Source organism: Molossus molossus, unplaced genomic scaffold, assembly GCF_014108415.1.
Source record: "Molossus molossus isolate mMolMol1 unplaced genomic scaffold, mMolMol1.p scaffold_m16_p_9, whole genome shotgun sequence".
Lineage (NCBI taxonomy): Eukaryota > Metazoa > Chordata > Mammalia > Chiroptera > Molossidae > Molossus > Molossus molossus.
In genome coordinates this window covers 74,769,408-74,785,355 of record NW_023425403.1, presented here as the reverse complement: position 1 = coordinate 74,785,355, position 15,948 = coordinate 74,769,408, and positions in this window count along the sequence as shown.

Sequence of the window (15,948 nt, the reverse complement as noted above, 5' to 3'; positions counted from 1 at the left end):
CCTGATATTTGTTTTAACAACCTGAAGTTTTATAGGCAGTGCGGATGTAATAACAATCACATTCACAACATTAAGTAGGCCTTCCTCCTGAAGCAGTAGAAAACAAATTATTTGCAAAATGTATAGATATAATACAAATGCATATTTTATACACGCATTTTAAAAATATATAAGTATGTAATGTTTGATAGTGGTTTATGTAAAATGTATCTTATTAATAACGTATAAGGGCCTAATCCTTTCTCAAGCCTGTGCAAGCTTTCATGTTTTAAAGACTAATCCATCAGAACTCATTTTTGCCAGAAGATCGGGTAAAATTTATCTCCATAGTCATTGACTATTCTCAGAAGCAAAATCATCATTAACTGAAATGAGTTCATGTGAAGAGAGGCCTTATCTAGCTTGTCCATCACTATCCTTTACAATTCTTGGCATAGAGTAGCTGTTCATTACAAAATGAAATAATCTCCTTAATATTCACTTTATCTTAATGCTTTTCCATTCTTTTCAAATGTTGGTCAAAGAAATAATTTTGTACAGGGAAAAGTCATGAAAATAGTACAAATTAGCTTGAAGGTTTTCTTTGCTTTTTTTTGTTTAGCAAGTATTAAATGAACATGCCTTAAATCAGAATTACAGATTTTAGATATTTTTAAATACTATATAATAAAAATAACATTTTTATCAAGTAATGGTTTGATTTCATAACAGAATAAAATATACGGATTCATTTGTTGCTATTTCATGTCAATATTATACTTTCCCTCTTTTTATCATATATAATATCAGGAATCTAAACTATTTCTATTTATTTATCCACTTAAAATCACTTTCACTGAATTTTTTAAACATTTACGTGATGTTCATGTCTATTATCTTTTTTCTCCTGTTTACATTTGCGTTTGTGAAATAATGTACAATTTTCAGCTTCTTTTTCTTCTATAAATTCAAGGACACATTACTTTGTAGGAACTGTGCTCTCTAAATTCACTAGGGACCTTATCAGTTACCATTAAGCAGTAGAGAACACTGAACTTATCCTAAACTGAACTGTGTGGTGGATAACATAATGACTGTTTCTCCAGTACTACTTCCAATATTTCGGGTTTGTGTGGAGTGTGGTCCCATGTTCAGCTACTGAAAGGAACTATAGTTATGTAAACTAAACAAAGCTAATTTCACTCTGTAGTCATACCCGGCCAATTGTTGCATGCCATTCTGCTGGCAAAATCGATTGTTTCAGAAAACGACCTAATTTATAGAATTATATTTAAGGAGAGATTTACTGGATTCTCCTGGGAAAGAAGTTACTTCAGTCTTCAAGGAGGATCAGATTACAGATTTCTTCTGGATGTGGTTATGTGGAGTAAGCATTCTGGAACTATACCGCCATTAAGGGAGCCATCATTCAAAAAAAATCAGCACAGTGAACAGTGTAAACAGTGGACAGTGTAAATGACAGCAAGCCCAAAGGAGAGAACAACAACATGCCATGATTTGGGTAAAAGATTAAGAGAAGACATATGGACATAGTTTGGTTGAAGAGTGTTTAAAACAGAACTGAAAAATATGTTATACTTCGACTTGATCAAAACAACATTCAATCTTCTATTAACTTGTTTTGACTCACCCCCAAAATAACTAAGTGATCTTCTACTCCTTTGAGACAACTCTGGATTGCATACAAACCTGTGTAATTGCACTTGCCATTGACCTAGTTATTACATGTTTCTTTCTCCTATTAGAACTTGAACCTTTTCAGGTAGAGGCCACAGTTTATTCATTGTGTTCACCCACCTTGTGCAACATAACTGACATGCAATCACTATGTGCTAGAGCACCTAATAAATAAAAGCACCAAATAAATGAGAAATTGGTGAATGTTCTCACTAAATGGGATTCAGCCCTTAGAAAATGTACAGTTCGATTTAGATTATTTATATATTTACTCATCCATGTGTTTTGCAATTCATTTGAAAAAAGATGTGACATGGGTTCAATCTGTAAATATTAGAGATGATTGATACAATTTCCTTGCTTAGAAGAAACACTCAGAAAAATTGTTAACTTTTTACATAAAAAGTGTATTGCTGTTTCTCTCCTTAGTAATTTCTAGTTATACAGTAATGTCAATATTATTAAAAATAAGAATGTCATTTTCTCTACCTGAAGGCAAACAGAAAAAAATGACAATGCTGAAAAAAATAAAAAATATATATTATAGTTTTAATACAATTTTTCCCAGATTCTAAAGTCCCTGGTCTTCTTGAAAACTAAGAAGTTAACTATTTTTAGTGTTTTTGGAAAGCCTAGTAGAACTTTTTAAAAACAGTAATAAATCTGCACATAACACATAATTTTGGATGCAATTTATGAACTAAGTATGTTGGTACCAGAGAGTGGGGGGTAACTAATTAATAATAAATTATTAAATATAGAAGTAAATAGATCCAGTTCCAAGTGGGTGAAACAAAATCAATAATATGGTTGACTGCTGGCAATTTTGGAATCACTAAAAAGTTTTCTTAATGTTTCCCAATAATTAGATTTTAGTACTTAAATTATAGATTCAGAGAAATTTTTTATTTTGAATGATTAACCTATGAAAATTGTCAAAGGCACTGTAAAAAAAAAAAAAAAAAGGTAAGTATATAATTGCCGACAGCAATAAAGCAATGGTGGAAACCAGGTCCAACAAAAAAAATTCATATGTTGTCAGACATCTTTTGGAATTGAATATTTATTATGTTCACTTCCAATTCTCAAGAAATTTCTAGACATTCTTTATATTAACCGGAAGAAAATGTACCTAAAAATCTATTTCCTATTTCTCTCGGACTAGGTGATTGTGAAAGGAACTCAGGTGACTTACTGTAGTTCAAAGAAAGCTTACATTTATTTTATTTATTTATTATTTTTCAACAGAATTTATTAGGTGACACTGGATAATAAAATTATATAGGTTTCAGGTGTACAATTCTTGAGACTCCTGGCTGGCCTCCCAGAATACTGCATTTCCTTGTTCAGTTCAACACAGTCTAAAACTGGCCCTTAGTTTGAAGGCTAAGAAAACTGCTTTGCCAGCAATGGGCCCTGGCGTGTGTGAATCCGTCGGTAAGGAATACATGCAAGTTAGCTAGTCTCACAGGAAGGGGGAATATTTCCTTGAGAGTGAAAAATACACCTGACATCAGAACCAGAAGAATGTTCTATGACTATGCTCGTCTTTCCCTATAGAGATTCTAGAGGGAAATTAAATTACACCTAATGTGTAAGCACATTTATATGTAAAGCACTGTTTAAAATGCTTTACCTACATTATCTAATTTAACCTTCCCAGTAAACCTATGAGAAAACTATTCCTGGTAACCTCATTTCACTGACAAGAAAACTGAAAATCAGAGAAGTTATGTTATTCCCGGTAAAATAACTGAAAAATTGGAAGAGCCAGAATTTAATTCAAGCAATCAGGTTCAGGAACCAATGCTTTTATGCAACATGCTAAAATGCCCTTCTTAAGAGAAAGCATAATTTCACTGTTTCATTTTTACCTGCTTAATCTAATTTGATATTAATTTCTCCATACTAGAGATTTACAAGGTGTTCCAAAAATGTAAACATGGTGTCTGTAGATTCTATTACATTTTGAAAATAAGGTATTTTAATAAATATTGGCTTTATAATTATTCAAGGCGGATATACATTTCTTGGGACACACTATATTTGGAATCAGAAGGGTCTAATCTTTGTATCAGAACCTTAGACAGTTATTCAGTATTTCAAACATGTGAGTGTGATTCCCTGTTTTCTAAATTTCTATGACAAATATGTTAGTTTTAGATTTTAAGCATAAATATATAGATATATTAAATCAAATTACATTTTAATTCAAGTTTTAAAGATTTAGGAGGCGATTTCTGGTGATTTTGTTTATCTTTGAGTCAATGCACACTGGTTTTATATTTTAACTTTCAAAGAGTTCTGTTATTTGTAAATTATTAGGAGAAAAAGACTCTGCAGAATTTTCCTGTTGACTGCTAAGTCCAGATCTCTTCAACTGTTTGTATTTTGCAGGGCAATATGGGTTAAACCATTTTTTGCTCTTTATCTGCATTAGGGAAATAGGAATATGCCTAGGAGAGCACTTTTTATTGTCAGTTTTCCCTTTTTTCATACTCTATACTGATTTTAAACCAAAGTGATAAACAACTAGTTTCAGCCTTATTATTATTATAACCTCTAAGGGATATTCTGCTTGAGGTGTTTTAATTTTGCAATTAACAAAGAAAAATTTGACCTTCTATGATATTGTATCTAATTGCTCAAAATTCTAATTTAAACCATGATCTCTAAGGATTTGTACACCTAATCTTTCCCCCCTCTCTCTGTCTCTCTCTGTCTCTGTCTCTGTCTCTCTCTCTCTCTCTCTCTCTCTCTCTCTCACACACACACACACACACACACAGAGGGTCTGCTACTGCTACTATGACCTTATTATATGTTGAGAGAGTTTTGAGATAAAATAGTAGATCTATATTGACTCATACTTTCACAGATAGAATCTCATTATTCTTTTTCCTTTCTCTAAACAGAAAGTGTTATTTTTAAATTAAATGCTGAACAGCTAACATATAGAGAAATGGAAAGACTTAAATAATAAACATATGGTTTTAGGCCTTCAAAACATTAAGTATCTTCTACTCTAATAATAATTTGGCTTTCTAATTTGACATTAGAGATTCATGCAGGCCTAATATTATATTCAACTATAAGTGAAAAAAAACTGAGTTTCGGATATATTGTGATTGACTCAAAACCATAACTTCAAAAGTGAGGAATTAGAAATTAAAAACATCTTCCTGATTTCTCCTTTCCATTACCTCAAGATCACACATCTGTTCAATGGAATAGAAAGAAATAGACTTGTCAGAAAAACAAACAAATAATAATTAAATAAAACCTCCGAAATGTTCAATTCTGATACCTAGATTATCTCTTTATTCAGCTTTATCACAAACAACATTTATTTTGTAATTATGAAAAAGTTTCTTTTCCTTTTTATTGATTCTACAGAGAGAGGAATAGAGAGGGAGAGAAAGAGAGAGAAACATCAATGAGAGAGAACATCGATTGGCCGCCTTCTGCATGCCCCCCACTGAGGATCAGGCCCTCAACCTGGGCATGTGCCCTGACCGGAAATGGAACTGGCAACCTCTTGGTGCATGGGTCGATGCTCAACCACTGAGCCACACTGGTCGAACATGAAAAAATTACTTAAGCTCATTTTATATATGATACAGAAATTTGCTCCAAGTCTGTAAATGCAAATCTATCATGAGAGAATATGCAAATGTAAGAGGAATATTCCATATATAATTTATATGTGTGTCTGCAGGTTAAACAACCATTCTCTACTATTCATAGGATCTACCTATTTAGGAAAGCCTCCACAAACAAGAGAGTCAAATCTGCTTTTGGGACATGAAGATCCTCAGGCAGGTGTCGCCTGCACTCCCAGAGTTCGGTGACTGTGGTGGGACGAATGAGCGGGGCTTGTCTACAATGCTGGGTCAGATTAGAAAAGTCCTAAGGGACAGCACACTTACAGTACATTTTTGAGATGAGAAAAAAGTCAGCAATGGATTCTGGTCTTTAAAATCACAGATGCTTTTTCAAAGAAACAATGAAATTGAAATATCAAGATTAGGTATTACTTAGCTTGGACCGCCATAATCGGTTACATTATAGATGTTATTTTTAAATAACAGTTTTCATTTTGTTGATTAGTTGTTTGAGAAAATAGACCTAACCCTTCACTAGCACATAACTCAGTAGAAAATAACTGTATCACCAATTGTTGATCGAGATGTTTATAAAATAATGAAATTAGACTCTACACCTTAAATTGATTGCAATCCTTTCATTATCTGCCACAAAGTGGGAAACAGAAGTGCTGCTTCCATTAATAAAACTAGAATATACTTTTGGTTTTATGAAGAAGGAAAATAAATATGTATACATATATGTGACAATGAATAAATTCATTTGAGCTTAAGGGAAGAGATTCTTCATGCCAGTTTTGATTGCTCTGAATGTTAGTGTTTATATGCATAGTATTCAGGAGACTTTTAAAAATATATCTACTCAACATAAGAGGTTTTTATGAGTGTGATTAAATACACAGCAATCTATTCATTATCTTAATTATTTGCATGGAATGCAAATTACAGTCTGAATCTGTTCCATCTATGTATCTTTGGAAAAGTCATGCAGAGAATCAACATTAAACAAGTATTTGCTTTCAATTAGAAATGTGTGACTTTCTTAGAGCCAATCATTTGAAAATATAATTTGCACACTAATTATAAATTACAAAGTCCTCTTCCAGTTTTACTGTTTCTTGCTCCTTATTTTTGTATGTTAATATTAGTTTTTCATCTCTAGATGGTGCTCTAAGTACCTGCATTGCAGCCAAGCATTTTAACACCAGTATAAAAGGCAAAAGAAACAAAAGCTTAAAAATAAAGTGATCTAAAACCAAATAAATTAACTTAGAAAAATTCTTGGAGCTTTTGCTTTAGGCCAGGAAAGCATATGTTGTCAGGTGATTAAGCCCATGACAAAGATGTTTAAGTGCTATCCTTATTAAAATTAGAAAAACAGAAGCCACAAGAAATAGTTTAAATCTAGTTATTAAATTCAGAATTGGTATTTTCCCCAACCAAATTATATTCCTTTTGTTGACATCTATGCATAGTAGTGTTAAGCACTTGGTAGAAGAAGATACAACTATACCCAGATAAATCATTTCACCACAAATCAATGCATTCAAGTCCTTTAAGATATTTTGGGACTGAAGCCATATTTAAGGAGTAGATGAAAATAGTTGATTAAGGTTTTATTTAACTATCAGTGATTGGCAAAGAATAGCCTGAAAGCCAGATCCAGCCTGCTGTCTGTCTCTGTGTTTCCCACCAGCTAAGAATGGTTTTTACATGCTTACTTTTTTTAAGTCAAAAAAGTGTCATTTTTTGAGATATGTGGAAATTACAAGAAATTTGAAATTTAATGTCCATAAGTAAAAATTTTGTGTGTGTGTGGAACGCTGCCATGCTCCATTGCTTAAGCATTGTCTACAGCTGTTTTTGTACTAAGATGCCAGTCTAGTACTGTGACCAAAACCGAGTGACCTGCAAAGCCTAAAATATTTACTACCTGTCCTTCACAGAAAAGGTTAGCTCCGTTCTGTAGTAAATGAAAGCTGCAAACAGTTGCATGATCTATTTAGATGGTAACGCTATATTGGGAACGCAGCCAAATTAATCAGATAAACTACTGAGCTGTAACCTCGCACCCTCAGTTAAAATATCAATAGTCAAACCGATAGAAATTTTTTCTTAGTCTTAAAATTCGAGAATCTCTCATTAAAGGAAATTCTGAATTTTATATCTACCCAGAAACAATATACTATATTCAAAGATTAAAAATTCAGCTAACATTATTATTTTGCACCAGTTAGCCAGGACTACTCCAATGCAAATTTGACATAATTTAAGAAAATTTAAATAAGGTATGAATCTGCTATCTCGACTGTATATTATTCTATAATTCTTCCAATTGTGACACTTGCACATTAATAAGAATTTTGTCTTCCTAAGTATGATAGCTTTCATCAATTTTTCTAACAAAGCATTTTTTTTTAAAGAATTACAGGAACATTCTTTTTTTTTTTTTTATCCTCACCCGAGGCTATTTTTCCATTTTTTGTACAGATAGAGTGGGAGGGAGAGAGAGGAACAGAGAGAGAGAGAGAAACATCGACGTGAAGGGACACATCGAGTGGCTGCCACCCGCACAACCAACCAGGGCCGGGGACAAACTGCAACCGAGGTACGTGCCCTTAGCGGGAACTGAACCCGGGTCTCTCTGTACCGCAGGCCGACGCTCTAACCGCTGAGCCAAACCGGCCAGGGCAACAAGAACATTCTTACAACCGCTACACCTCCGAGCCTCACCGTCCCCCTTTGTAGTTCCTGTGGCCTTCACTCTTATAATTGTTCTCATCACTCTGGGTTTCAAATCAGGGAAACACGATCCAAAACTACATTAAGAGAAAAAAAGAGAGCAATTTGTTGGAAGAACAATCAGTCACTTCATATAGTAGAAATAAAAATGTGTAGAAAGTTTATACCCCAAATCTACTGCCTCTTTTTGGCATTTTTGTGTTCTCTTTTTACACTAATGAATAAAACTTAATAGTGGCTAAGACATTAGAAACACTACGAAGAAAAGGTAACCTTGAAAGAGAAGATACTCTCCACTCCATTTTGTTAAGAGGATTATATTGGGCTTGGAATTGTTTAAACTAAATTGTTTAAACACAAATTAAAAATGATCACAGTAGACATTACACTGTTGAGGATGCTTTGATTTGTTTCTCTCTCCAACACACTGTACAGTATTATCTCTGAGAGATTTTTGGAAGGTACATCTACTGCCATTTGATTTGTGGTAGACTTCTACTCCTGTTACTGAAAAGCTTTATATAACAGTAAAATGTAGAAATACAATGAATAAAACTTATTAGCTCAGCTCATTTCTAGATTTTTTGAATAGCCAGAGCACAAGGCTTCTTCTGTTCGAGATATTTCCTTTGCTAAATGGCCAATTCAGGTCACCACACAATCAATGTGATCGACTAGGTAATAATTAATTGGCAATGAACACGGTTCCTAACACAAACAACGGTGAACTGATTTGATGAGTGAATGCAGAAATGACTACAATCTGAACAACATGCTATCAAGCAGAAGTGTATGATCACCCTTTCGTAAGCATTCTATCAATCCATTCTCACAAAAAAAAAAAAAATGTATCTGGAATATGTCAATGCAGTTTTTTTCATGCACTTTTTAGCAAATAGTTCTGATTCAACCTCTTAACATTTCAAAAAGAAAGTTCAATTCCTTTTTTCTTATAACAGCATTTCTAGTAGTTTAACCTAAGATATTACATTGCCCTTATTTTTTTTTTCTTTCTTGGAATAAAATCCTCAGTTTCCAGGTCAACATTTATTATGACATGATTTCTTTGACATTCTCATTATCTGCTGTACAAGTTCTAGTTTATCTGTATCTCCTTTAGTATGTGGTACTTAACAATTAAAGTATAGATGGGGTTATCAACATCTTATTTTAGGTACTATAATTCTATTAATACTGTATAGTGAGCCAGGTTGCTGGAGTCCCAGATACAGCGGCTGGTTGCCACCCAGGGAAGGGCTCACCAAAGGAACACCAGCCTCCGCCAGCACGTCTGTCCAGGGGAAAACCACCTCTCCAGCCCTCAACTGGAGGCCAAACAGCTCAGTTCTTCCCTGTATGTCTCTGGCACCCTTCAAGCTGCCTCCCCTTCAAGTTTAGAGGAAGGAAGTCCAAATTTACTATTGCAAGAAATGCTACAGGGAGATGTAAGAGATCTGGTATATTCTTCCACTGGGGACATCTTGCAAAACTATGTACCAAGTCACAATGAGGATGCTGGCATCAGTGCCATCAAGACAGACCATTTCTGTGGCTCTATCCTGGAGTCGCCCTTCTATAGTCACTCCTAGTTCCCTCTCCTGCATCCCAGTCCATACCCGACTCTTGGCAACCATTAATCTGTTCTCTACTTCTATATTTTTGTCATTTTAAAAGTGTTACATACTCTCCAGGTCTCTCCAGCCATTCAGAGAAAAGCATGTACCACATGATCTCACTTACTTATGGAATATAATAAACAAAATAAGCTGTTGATAAAAATAGATTCAGAGTCCTGTAAGTAGAGAACAGACTGACAAACCTCAGAGGAAAGGGAGTGGGAGAGGTTGGAATAGATAAACGAAGGAACTTATATGCTTATAGGCACAACCAGTGGACACAGACAATAGTTTGGGGAAAGCAGGAGGTGGGTGGGAGTGGGGAGGAGGGAGTCAATGGGGAAAAGAAAGGGGGACATCTGTTATACTTCCAACAATAAAGATTAAAAAGTCACATAAATGGAAAAAAAATACTGTACATTTGGCAGCTACATTACCCTGCGCCTACACACTCAATATAGTGCCCACATGTGGGAGACTGTTTGCATGGCATCCATTTTGCTAAAATCTGCTCTGCCATCTCCTGCCCCAAGGCAGGATACCTCTGTATACAACGTTTCCGCATTCCCTTAAGTAACCATTTACTCAGCCAGTTATGCTCTGTTTATCTTTTGTTCCACCCGTGATATTTACGAAATTGCTTCGGGGTGGTTACCACAAACTTATCGCTTGGAAACAAATGTTCTTGTTTTTCTGCTTCTTGCCCTATATATTGTGTGGATCTCCCCAGAATAAAGGAGACTTGATCAGAGCCCTGTCTTGTCTCCATTTCTCGTGTCTCTTGTCCCTCCTCATCCTCACTCCCCCTCTAGAGTCCTCTTGCTCGACCTGCAGGACGGGTCACCCACAAAATTCCCAAGCTATGTTTTCCATGTGCTTCCATTAAATCCTGACTTCCCCATCCCCATTCTACATTATTTTAACTATATAAACAACTATATTAAGAAAGGAAAGTGATCTCTCATAGACTATGTTGCTGACATTTCATGTATTTCTTCAACATGATTCTATTTTCTTTGAACTGGGGAAAGGCCCTCCTGAAATCGTGTGCACTTTACATATCCATAATAGCCCCAAACCATATTGTAATTTTTGTGTTCATTGAAGGTGCAAAACCTTGTTTAAAAAGTACATGCAGAGAATGAAATTAGACCCTTCCCTACACCATGCATGAAAACCATTTCAAATGGATTAAAGACCTGCATGTAATACCTGAAACTATTAAACGACTAGAAGAAAACATCAGAAAAAAGCTTCATAGCATTGGCTTGTTAATGATTTCTTGGATATGACACCAAAATCACAGTCAATAAAAGAAATAGACAAGTGAGGCTCATCAAACAAAAATTTCTGTGCAGCAAAGGAAGCAATAGGCAGAGTGAAAAGGCAACCTACACAATAGGAGAAATTATTTTCAAGCCATATATCTGATAAGTAGATATTATTTAAATATATATAAGAACATCTACAATTCAATGGCAAAACACACACACGCGCACAAAAACCCTAGATAGCCCAATTTAAACATCTATAAAGAACTTGAAAAGGCATTTCTCCAAATATGACATCAAATTGCCAAAGGATATGAACAACATCGCTAAGCATCAGGGAAATGAAAATCAAAACTGCAATGAAATAGCACTGCAAAGCCACTATGATGCCCATTATTAAAAACAAACAAAACAGAAAGTAGCAAGTGTTGGTGCGGCTGTGGAGATATTGGAACCCTGGTGCACTGTTGATGAGAATGTGAAAAGTGCAGCTGCTACCAGCAATGTTATGGAGGTTCTTCAAAACATTAAAAGTAGAACTACCGTACAGTTCAGCAACATCTGGGTAATTATCCAAAGTAAAACAAGATCTCAAAGAGCTATCTGCTCTCTCATCTTCATTGCAGCATTATTCACAACTGCCAAGAGGGTGACTCAAACTAAATGGCCATCAACAGATAAATAATTAAAGGAAGCGAAGCATATATGTACAATAGACTATCATTTCCCTTGTAAAAAGAAGAAAACCTGCCACAGTTATGTGGCTCAGTTGGTTGGAGCATCATCTTGTACACCAAAAGGTTGTTGGTTCCATTCCTGCTCAGGGCGCATACTAGGTTGCAGGTTCAATCCCTGGTCAGGGCGCATAAGGGAGACAACCTATTGAAGTTTCTCTCACATGGATGTATCTCTCTCTCTCTCTCTTTCTCTCTCTCTCTCTCTCTCTCCACCTCCTTCCTCTCTCTCTCTCTCTCTAAAAATCAGTAAATATATCCTTGGGTGAAGATTAAAAAATAAGAAGAAAATCTAGTAATATACTGCAACATGGATGGAGCTTAAGGACATCATGCTATGTGAAATAAGCCAATCGCAAAAGGACAAATACTGCATGATTCCACTTACACGAGGTATCTAATGTAGTTAAACTCATAGAAAGACAGTGTAGAATGATGATTGCCAAGGGCTGGGGAAAGTAGGAAATAAAAACTAATTTTCAGTGGGTATAGAGTTTCATTTATGCAACATGACAAATTTCTACAGATTTGCTTGCAACAATGTATATATGGTTAAGAACACTGTACTGGACACTTAAAAATTTCAGAGCATATAAATTTCACATTATGTGTTTTTGATATAAATATCCCCAAAACCCAGTTGGAAAAACTAAAGAAGGATTTGGTTTTGACAAATTAAAAAAATAAATCCTAATAATCTAGTGAACAAAATAAACTGAGGAACAAAATAGATCCAAAGACATGGAAGCATGGAACAGACTGACAGATCTCAGAGGGAAGTGGGGGTGGGGGTCGGAGGAGATAAAGCAGAGAACTTGAATTTTATGCATAACCCACGGATACAGATAATAGAGTTGTGAAGACCTGGGGTGGGGCAGGATCTGGGTTGAGGGGGGAAATGGGGTACATTTGTAATATTCTTAGCAATTAAAAAAAACCTCACTGAGCTGTATGAGCCCTTACACACAGGTCCACTTTCCTGTATGTATATCCTACTTCAATTAAATGTTTGAGAAATTTTTAAAAATGTTTAAAGTCAATGAAACCATGTCTAATAAGTTTCCCTAAATTTGTGCACAAATAATTTGATGCAGTCTTTTAATAGACCATCTTAGAGTGTGATATGGTTCCAAATAGGAACAAAATAGGAAAACAAGCTCTGGTTTTAACTTGTCAATTTTTTATCTGGGAATCTGTGAAGAAATTATTTAACTACTAGTTTTCTCCTGTCAAATAAGTGAGAAGAACACTGTCTCATCTGCTCTTTCCCAGACAGCTATGTCCTTCTATACTCCATACAATTTCTCATACTACCCCTCTGCCTGAAGGGCCTATTTCCAACTGTGGCCTTCAAAGACGTTGTCTTATCCTTGGAGCCCCCATAATGATTTCCTCCTGTTTCCTCTGTGACATGCACAGGCATAATGATTCTACTATGCTGTTTTCAAAGATAAGTGAACTCCAAGCAGGGGGATGAAGAAACTGTAACATACACGTGGACAGATGTTGGCACAATGGTGTTCTGAACTCCTAGAGAAGCTTGTTTGCCTTGCACTGGAAGCTAACTGGACCCTGGGAGGCATCACCAGGAAAGCCTTTTTCATTGAGAATTTCTCATTGTGCTAAAAATAAGTCACTACAGTTTTGTTTTGTTTTGTTTTGTTTTGTTTTTAGAGAGAGAGAGAGAAACATGCATATAAGAGAGAAACATGAATCAGCTGCCTCTTGAACTCCCCCGACCGGAGATAGAGCCCACAACCCGGGAATCAAACCAGGACCTTTCGGTCCATGGGATGACTCTCAATCCACTGAGTAACACTGTCTGGGCAATAATTGTCATTTTTAATAAGAAATTATCTAAAAGCATGCTGGCCCGGCTGGTGTGGCTCAGTGGTTGAGTGTCGACCCATGCACCAAGAGGTCTCCAGTTCAATTCCCGGTCAGGACACATGCCCAGGTTGTGGGCCCAATCCCCAGTGAGGGGCATGCAGGAGGTGGCCAATCTACGTTCTCTCTCATTGAAGTTTCTGTCTCTCTCTCCCTCTCCCTTCCTCTCTCCCTAAAATCAATAAAGAAAAATTAAAAATAAATAAATAAAAGCATGCTGTTTCTAGGGGCTCTCTCAAGTGTCTTCAAAGTGCTTCTGTTTTGACAGAAGTAAACAGTAGTTTCAGTTTCCAGTTTAGCTCTCTAGGGCAAACTTTTATAGAATATTGTACTACTATTCCACACACAAAACTTCCTAGTAGTTATCATTTGCATAAAATTTACATCTTGTTATATGCTTTAAGAATGCTTAACTCATCTGGTTGATGGTGGATGTAAAATTATAAGACAGGTAACAATATTCCTTGGTCTTGCCTGGCTTCTCAAGGTGATTTCTTTTTTCTTTTTCTTTTTTTTTCCTCTATTGATTTTGGACAGAGAGGAAGGGAGAGGGAAAGAGAGAAACATGGATAAGAGAGAACATCGATTGGCCAACTCCTGAACAGCCCCCACTGGGGATCAGGCCCACAACCTGGGCATGTGCCCTGACCAGGAATCAAACTTGAACCTCTTGGTGCATGGGTCAATGCTCAACCACTGAGCCACACCGGCCAGGCTCAAGGTGCTTTTAGTATTTCATTTTAGTGGTCATTTCACATACTTCAAGTATAAACACATATAATATATGAAGGACAGTGTTATTTATTCAGGTTGAATAAATACATGACAACCTTGTTTTGTTTTGAAGTTATTTAATGTTGAGTTTCAAAGTATTTTAGGACTTTTGTGTGTCTGCTATGAAGTACTGGCTGAAAGAAAAAAACACTGTACTGATTGCCAGCAGGCTGGGCTCTTATCCTCTGGTCACTTGCTAAGTAATTTTAATAAAAATTCCCTTGAGCCCTGGCTGGTTTGGCTCAGCCATAGAGCATCTGCTCATAGACCAATGAGTCTCAGGTTGGATTCCAGTCAAGGGCACATACCTTGGTTGTGGGTTCTAACTGGCCCTGGTCAGGGTCTTGCGGGAGGTGACCAGTCAATGTGTCCCTCTTACACTGATGTTTCTCTCTCTCTCTCTCTCTCTCTCTCTCTCTCTCTCTCTCTCTCTCTCTCCCGCTCTCTTCTTCCCACTCTATCTGAAGATAAATAGAAAAATATCCTCGGGTAAGGATTAAAAAAAAAAAAAAAATTCCCCTGATAGCTGTATCCTAAATGAAGGACCACATTCCCCTCCTTGATAATTCTATACCTTAGCTTCCTTGTCTGCAAAATGAGTTGGTTAAATTAAACCATTTCTTAAGTTTAATAAGAGTTTACCTGGGAGTGATTATGTACTTTATTCAATATTCTCCAAAGGCTGGTTTTGATTTGGGCACTTTACTTAAGATTAAATATCAAAATGTAAACAGAGCAAGTACAAATATTAAAACCATTCAATTATTATAACAAAAGTTGAAGGCTAAAAACAAAAGCCTCTTCTGTCCTAGAAATGAAAAGCTGTTTGTTTTTCATTTAATAAAAGTAATGAAATGCATTTTAAATCCTATGCTTGGAATTGAAAATAAATTCCCCGTCTTTGATGGGTATAATCAGTTATTTAATGTAAAAGTTCAGATTGAATGACGTGTCTTTCGTTGTGATAACACCTAAGAGAATCAAACACTCTGACTTTAATACCATTCCGTGGGACCCACACCGGGGTACGAAGAAGTGTGGAGGGATCCAGAAGGGGCCCAGGAGAGTGAGTGTGGACTGGGGTGTGTGTGCCAGTTCAGTGCCTGGCATTAGCTCATCGCCTAACAGAAAACCACAACTGTGACAGTCAAAAGGCTTGCCCAGGGGCACAAATCAAATAATTAGAAGAGTTTACTTTTATTAGAGTTAGGCATTCAGACCCATTATTATGTTTCTTTCCCTAAAGTATACTGGATCTCAGATATACATTAAATTCTAATTCCATTCCTGTAGCTTAAATAATTAGAAATTATTTTGGAAACGGGAGGGAAAAAAATGCCTTCTATATCAATAACCACTGTACCAAGGTCTTATTTTGAACAACTTACCATGTAAGTACAAACAGCAAAAATCTACTTTCATTTCAAACATTGAAATATTGTTTTAAATGAGGTGATAGGGATCTATATAACGTGTACGACAATTATTAATACAGGTCCTAACCTGTAGTTCCTGAGGCATTGCAGAACAGAGCCTGAATTCATTTGCTAAATACACTGGCTTCACCAATTATTATTCTGACTAAAGAAAAATAGAAATGTATCATAGAAGAGCATGACCAAAGATTCAAAATACTGTCAGG